This window comes from Physcomitrium patens, chromosome 5, assembly GCF_059467195.1.
Source record: "Physcomitrium patens ecotype Gransden chromosome 5, ASM5946719v1, whole genome shotgun sequence".
Classification (NCBI taxonomy): domain Eukaryota; kingdom Viridiplantae; phylum Streptophyta; class Bryopsida; order Funariales; family Funariaceae; genus Physcomitrium; species Physcomitrium patens.
In genome coordinates this window covers 3,204,769-3,211,355 of record NC_143414.1, presented here as the reverse complement: position 1 = coordinate 3,211,355, position 6,587 = coordinate 3,204,769, and positions in this window count along the sequence as shown.

The following is a 6,587-nucleotide window of genomic DNA, read 5'->3' as shown; positions in this document are numbered from 1 at the left end:
TGATATGTATTCATCTTCATCAATCACATCACATTTTTTTAATTCATATTCTATATTTTTGATATTTTTCTTATCTATCCTTCTAAAATTGTTTATATTTTGAATATGATATATCCATCTCGTAATAATCCTATAATTTTTTATCTTTTTTACTAGGCAGAAAGCCTTCATTCTTTTTACCATTGCAATCTCGCTTTATAATAGCATCTAATAAAAATCCTTTGAGACTTCAAGATCTTCAAATTCTTTGTGTATCTTTGGCAAAGGATGCTCTCTCAAATTATTCTAATTTTGTCTATGATTTATACAAAATGTTAAAAATTGCACTGTCTTCTTTTCGTCTTGACTTCTTATCCTTACATAAGCCAATCCATCATCTATAATCTTTGTTTCGATTCGTGTGGCAGTAATATATGGTTGTCTTAATATAACATGATATGTAGATATGTCTTGCACAAAGAAATTATGTTCATGAATAATATCTCCTATCGTCACCTTGATATTTCGACATACTCCATACAAATCTCCCTTTGAATTATTTGCTATTCTTATCATCCACCCATGTTCAATATCAATAGGCCATTTTTTCTTGTTATATAATGCTTTTGACATCAAATTGATTTTAGAACCATGATCAATCAATGCTACAATTAGTTCTTCTAAATTCTCCAATTACATCAAAGTTTCCGTAATAGTCCTTGTCCAATGACTTCTAGAATAATGGCTAGAACCTTGAATGACATCTTTCTTTTCTCTAAAACTTACTTGCAAGACATCTCCAAATTTTTGTATTTCATCTTCTTTATCTTCATTGCCTTCCATTGTTCTTATTCCTTGTGCATTTGATATCATAGAGTCTCTTATAGATTGTCATTTTTTCTTTATTATATCAATAATAACTTCATGAAACTCATGCTTTTTAATTCCTAGAATTTCATCAATTGTGAATTCAACCTTTCTACTTAAAATTCGCTCCTCCAATACCTTCTTCAAATCTATAGCAGCTTCAATATCTGATTGTAATTTATAAGCAGGAGCCTTTGTTTTATTTTGTTTTGTTTGTTTTTTTTTTTTTTTTTTTCTATTTTTTCTTTCTTTTGTGGAAATGTTCTTTATTATCTCTTCATATATAGAATTTTTTTTTTGTCGTATTTTTTCTCTCCTTGTAATTCTTTTTGAAGGCCCTTCATTATTTTCATCTCTCCTTCATTTTTCTTCTATTAACACTTCATGTTGACTCCTTGCAATATGAGCATGCACAAATAATCTATCTATTGGATCATCCCACCTAGTAATTTGTCAAATGTTATTACCAATATGTTTTAAATCCTCTCTAGTAAATTTTTTCCTTTCAGCATAATTCATTGCACTTATCCACAAAGAATTAGATTCTCTTGGAAAATCAAGATTTATATTTAAACATTTATTAGGATTTACTTCCACCCAATATATTGATGCTTTATTGCTTGAGATTGTATGTACTTTAAAAGTATCTCTGACAAGAACCTTCATTCCTCCTTTATCAAAATTTTTTTCTAATTTTTTTCTACTTTCTTTTAAGTATATCATACCATCTTTAATAAAAAAATAACTCATTTACGTAGTGACTCTGTAAAATCTTTACATTCCGTCCTTGAATGATCTATGCTATCACACCAACATTGAAGGTTGAATCAAAGATGTTAGATCAGTAGTAGACACTTTTACCTTAGATGCTTGTAATGGTCTTTGAATACCCATCCTATCTTTTCTCCTTTCTCTCTTTGCCAACAATCCTACTGCCTCCTCTACTTCTTTCCAATTTGTTGTCAATCCTTCATCTTCTTCTTTATCTTCAAGCAAGATTTCTAATTTTTCTTGCAACTTTCAATCAATCGCTTGAAGAAAGAGCTCCATCTTATTTGGATCCAACAATTGTCTTTCTTTCTTTGATAAAGAAGAATATTGCTTTTCAAACTTCCTTAGTAATTTTGTAGTTAGAAGATCCTTCTCTGGTCTTTGAATCTATTCAAAAAAAGACTTTTTTATAATCTTATCACTATCTTATAAGAAAAATTCATCCTTCAATGCTTGAAAAAATTTCTCCCATGAACCTCCAAATTGTCCTATAAGAGACTTGATTTCTTATCTCAGGTGTAGAAGCTAATTCAAATAATTGAACCATCTCTCTTTCTAAAATACGCTTCAATTCCATTTCTTTTACATAACACCTTAAATATTTTGTAATATCGTGTCCTTCAAATTGATCGATCTTATCCACAACCGCTTGTAATGCTTTGTTTGCCACACCTTCTTTGCGGTCTTTAATTTGTTGTTGTTGCATGAAAAAATAAAAAGCCTCAAATATGCTTGTTGAATTAGGATCAAAATACATACCTTGTCCTCCACTAAGTCCACCACTTGTAGCTCCAATTGATGCACTATCAATAGCTCCTCCTTCAACTCTCTTACTTTCTTTCTCTATAATTTAAATAAATGAAGAAAAATTTCCAAATACCTTCCATCTCAAGCTTTTCATGTTGGATTCACCAATATGTTGTGTTATATGGCGTTTAGCTTAAGAATATACTACGTATCTAACTTTAGAAGTTAAAGGAAATATTGCAATAACAAATAACCAATAACATTAATTAGCTTTGATAACAATAACTAATAGTAGCAACTAATAATCAATAACAGTGACCAATAACCAATAGCAGTAGTCAATAACTAATAATAATAGCCAATAATTAATAGCAATAATCCAAAACCAATAGCAATAACCAATATCCAATGGCAATAGCCAATAATCAATAGAAAAAACCAATATCTAGTAGCAATAATCAATAATCAGTAGCTAAAACCAATATCCAGTAGCAATAACCAATACCCTATAGAAAAAGCCAATAATCAGTAGTAAAAATCAATATCTAATAGTAATAGCAAATAATCAATAGCAAAAACTAATATCCACTATCAACAATCAATACCTAGTAGCAATAACTAATATCCAATAGCAATAACCAATATCCAATAGCAATAACTAATAATCAATAACAAAAACCAATATCCAGTAGCAATAATCAATATCCAGTAGCAATAACAAATATTTAGTAGCAACAACGAATATCCTTCAAAATACAAAACTTAAGTACTCAATTTCTTCTAATCCAACTTGTTGATTGAACTCAAAATTTTTGACGAGCAAAATAATATTCTTAACTTCAAATGAATGATAATCACAAAAATGTGCTTGGGTGTGCATTGACCTTCTTTTCCAATCTCAATGCTGAATTTTCAATGCCAATTTCTTCTTATCAATCCATTCAATCAATCTCAAAATTCTTCCATACAAAGAAAAATAAGTCTACTACCTAAACACACAACTTTCACTCTAATTTCAAGTGATAGATTGCAAGATTTCTTAAAAATCCTCATTGGTCTTCATAACTCTAAATTTTGAGACCATAATCCACTTAAACCTCAATAATCCTCAATTCAATTGTTACATCTAGCTAAAATTCAAAATACATACTAAGTACAACTATAACCATTAATCTACAAAATTTCATCCATAGATCTATTACAAAACTCTTGACATTGTCCAAAACGTCAACTTTATTTTATTTTACCAAAATCCCAGTCATCCTAAAACAAACTTGACTTTATAAAGTTCTTACAAAGTCATTATGAATCCAAATCACACAAAAAAAATGCTCATAGAAATCTTATCCAGTTTTCTATCAAATCCCACTCTCCAATCTAGAAAAAAAAAAATCTCAGAGTTGTTGTAGGTACTTGGTTTTGTGTCTTGGGATTTGATTTCGACCTAGGTTGATAATTGGCCCTCCTCAAGTATCAAATATTTTTTCTTTTGAGTTAAATTTTATTAAAATCAATTCCTAACTTCTTCCTACAAATCCTCATATTCTTTATTTTTCTAATCTACTTTATTTTGCCTTATTTATGGTCCAATAAAGTAAGTAGAAGGCCATTTGTAAAAGATAATATTGGTACTTTTTAGTTTCACTATCCTTTTGTCTATTAATTATATCTCTAAGATAATTTGCTCTAATATTTTGAAGTAAGATTTCTTATATTATAATAATTTTTACATTCTTTCACCTATTAGTCATGTTATATCATGACATCATATTTGAAGAACATGCAAGTGAGTTGGCCCTAAAAGAATGAATAAACATTCTTCAAAGAATAAGATGTTATCTTCATTTTTGAATTTCAAAGACTCTTCAAGAAGGTTGTTGGCAAGACATTTGATATTAAGAATAAGACGGTCTATGTTTGAAGCTTTATGAACTTGATCAACAAATGATAAATCCACATGCATTGATACATTGATTGTTTAAAGTTGAAATTGCTCAAGTTTTAACAAGGTTGTCTATTGTTGATCATATGCTGCCTCGTCTTCTTTTTGTTCAAGGTAGGAACATCTTAATAATGCATCTGATAACCCTTGTTGGTTCTTAGGTTGATACGTGATGTAAAAGTCAAATTATCATAAAGTTATACTCCAACGTGATTAGCGACAATTTAAGACTCAGACTGACATGAAATATTCAAGATTCTTGTGATATATAAATATAGTCACTTGATGAGAAGTACCTTTAAGAAAGTGGCACCATTTTTGGAAAGAATCTATAATAGCAAGTAGTACTTAATTTTTTTCGCTGAAAATTTTCTAGAATAGAATGCAATTGGATGAAGTTTGTCATCTTCTCCATATTGCAATAAGATTGCTTTCAATGCAAATTTTGAGGCATTGAACTCCATAAAATAGGGCTTGTTGAAATCTAGATGTATCAAAATTGGAGCTATTCTAAAGAATCTTTTAAGCTTTAAAAAACTTTCTCTGCTTTGGGGCGCCAATCCAGCTTGTCCTTGCATATTAACTACATAAGTAGAGTAGCAATCTTAGAATAATTCCTGACAAAAATCCTATAGAAGTTTACAAATTGAAGAAAGCATTGGACATCACATGTAGTTTTTGGCTTTGTCCAATCGATGATTGCTTGTACCTTCTTTGGATCCATAAAAAGGCCTTTGTTAGAAATAATATATCCAATAAATTCGACTTGAGGTCCATAAAATACATAGCTAGATTTATTACACGTCTAACAATATATAGTCTTTTCAAGTTGAATCTTTTTCAAGCTACTTGTAGTAGTAGTAGCCTTCTTAGACTTTGAAATATTTATCATCGAAGCAACCATATTAATGGCATCATGATGATAAAGAGCCTTGTCATACTTCTCAATCTTTGCAAATGTTTGTATTAGTATTGCCTTGCCATCATAATTGAGAATGATTCTAAATATAGCCTATTTCAAAAGTTATTTGTTAATCTTAGACAAAGAGATCTTAGCAAATTAACTCTCAATAAAAATGCCTTCTAATTCTATTGTAAATTGAGCTAAATAAGTATACGTAGTACATGGTATGTCTTTTTGTTTTTTTTTTACATCAAAAGTCTTAAATGCACTACATTTTATCATGCCTAAAGCCTCCACACTTACTTTTCAAATATTTAATAAACATTTGAAGTTGATTAAAACATGGTGGCTCTATTATTGCAAACAAGGCTTCTTTCATAAATTAAATCATTTGTCATAAGATAGGTAAGGTGATACTATTTGAAGACCCTTTCAATACTATAACCTTTCTATTAGTATCTTTAAAGGATATTCTACTTTTTTCTTTTAATAGATCTCTTTTCTTCATAATATGAATTAAAGTAGAAATAGCAACATCTTTAAGGATAGAAATGAGCTCTTTTTTAGCCTCTTAATAGCTTTCTATCTCTTACAATTGAAGTAAGTGCTCTTTAGTCCATCTTTCATATGTTTTGAAAGCCTCATATTCCAAATATTGTAGCAATAGCTAAAATGCATACCACTCATTAAAAGTAGAAGAGTGTTGGTATTTTTCTTTCATCAAAGTTTCCAATTTGAACTTCTAATCTTGCAAGAAAATACCTCTAGCTTATCCAAAAAAATAATCTTTTACCATATTACAAGGATTGTCTTCTATCTTATCAAATATACCCATATTCTAAACCAAAGGCTTCTTAATAAAATCTAATGTTGATACATGCTAAAAAAACCTTATTGGTACCCTCCATTGACTTCAAGTCCTTGACATAGTCACTTTCTAAGTATTTTGGTGAAAAAAACCAATAATATCAACTTTTAATTTTTACTATAAAAAAGACTATTTATATACTTATAACTATCTAATTGCTTAATAGGAACTTATACCTACAATCAACACTAATCTATGCAATTTATTAACAATGACTTCTAAGACATTAGAAAGCCAACAAATATCCCTACTTGATGCGAATAGAACGATCTTGTCTACCAATAACTTGAATTCATCTCTATTGTATGTATATAAATGTACACTATTACAACACAAAATGAGGCAACATCAAAAACTTTTGGTAGTAATATTTACAACTACGAGAAGGTACTAAAAAAAAGAAATCAAAAAAAAAATCAAAATTCCAAATTAAATCTTTTTTTCAACAACATATAACCAAAATTCATAAATCAACCAAAGCAACTGATACTAACTTACAAATAATGGTT